A 1714-nucleotide genomic window follows, 5' to 3' on the forward strand; every position below is an offset into this window, starting at 1 on the left:
TGTGTGTGTGTGCGTCAACAGTTGTCTTCTCAAAAACAAACACGCTTCCTGGCCACACTCCATGAAAATGCGCTAGCAATGCCAAAGTCATGGGTTCTATTCTTAGGAAATGCACAGTGAATACAAAAAAATAAAAAAATAAAAAATCATCACTTGCATCAGTGTCTCAGCAATGGATGCTCTGCAGTGAATGGGTGCCGTCAGAATGAGAATCCAAACAGCTGATAAAAACATCACAATAATCCACAAGTAATCCACAGCACTCCAGTCCATCAGTTAACATCTGGAGAAGACAAAAGCTGAAACAAATCCAGCATTAAGACAATTATGCAATGCTACATTTCTCCAAATCTGATGAAGAAACAAACTCATCCACATCTTGGATTACATTTTCATTTTTGGGTGAACTATTCCTTTAAGTCACTTTGGATAAAAGCATCTGCCAAATGCATGAATGTAACTGTGTTCTGAATCTCCATGAACACCACGTCCACTTCCTCTAAATCTGCTCGCATGGCAGTAAAGAGCATTCAGTTTGAACTCTATTATTTCTACACCAGCCACCCAAAGGCCACATTAAACCCACAAGATGAGCTCTGCTTGTGTTAATGGTTGATGCTTAAATCTGGCCTGGAAACCAATTTACAAAGCTTTTGATCTTTAATGTTGTTACATCGTTAAGTGCAGCATGACTATAAAGTGCATTTGAAGCATGCATTTTGAAGTTCATCTGTCAAAAACATTTGTTTACATGCAAGACACCTAAAAGAAGTCAAAGTTACTGCTCTACACACAAGCAAAATACAACAAACTTGCATGAAATCTTAAGCACTGTGAAGCAGTGCATGCACATCTGTCCCGAAACGAAGCCTGAAGCATTCATATTTGTGGTTTACACTGGAATTAGTAGTTATGAACTCAAACGCAAAATCAAAATGATTCCTGTTGGTTTCATGATACAAGATAGCCGTCAACCACCTGTTTTCTTGGATACACACTTGACAGTGGACGAGTGACCTTTAAAACACACTGATAACCCAACCATCTGCTGGGTCACGTCTTTTCAGGGTTCCAGCATCTCAACTCAATAAACATTCGCAATTAACATCAGCACAAAACCACCACCATCACCAAGACGACAAGCATGAAATTAATTATTCAGAGAGTGAGTGTGTTAGTGGAGAGGAACCAATCGAGCCTCCGGCACGCTTCTGCCAAACGTGTTACGTGAAATGCCATTAAGGCCCGTTCACACCAAGGACGATAACTATAAAGATAACGATAAAGATATAGTTCTAAAAAATTTTCTCAATATTAAAGAATAGCAGAGTCCACACCACAGCTATAACGATAAAGGCACAGAGCAACGATATCGTTGGAATCACTTTCAGAACGAGTTTTTTCCAGCTGATGAACGATACAAACATTGATGACAGACGCGCGTGCGCTTAGAATATCACTGGTGTGGACGCTAATATCGTTATCTTTGTACAGTAGTCAACATTTGAAGTGGATAAAAAAAAAAAATCAAAGTTGCCCTAAGACAAGAAAGCATTTTGGGTTTAGGTTTTAGTAGGGTTGGGAATCTAAAATCAATTCCAATTCCAGAATCATATACTTAAGCTCAGGAATCGGATACTGGTATAATTACAATTTAAATTCCACCTATCAATTCCTGTGTGCGCGCTCTTTTTTTTTTTTTTTGGTGGCAAAA

General features: G+C 38.8%; 1 protein-coding gene across 4 annotated transcripts in view; it reads right to left on the reverse strand.

Annotated features, from left to right (window-relative positions):
• Positions 1-1714, reverse strand: part of LOC107740682 (rho GTPase-activating protein SYDE2-like) — a 41618-nt gene that overhangs the window by 37557 nt on the left and 2347 nt on the right. The window lies entirely within an intron of this gene.

The sequence above is a fragment of the Sinocyclocheilus rhinocerous genome, unplaced genomic scaffold, assembly GCF_001515625.1.
Source record: "Sinocyclocheilus rhinocerous isolate Xijiao unplaced genomic scaffold, SAMN03320098_v1.1 scaffold1848, whole genome shotgun sequence".
NCBI lineage: Eukaryota > Metazoa > Chordata > Actinopteri > Cypriniformes > Cyprinidae > Sinocyclocheilus > Sinocyclocheilus rhinocerous.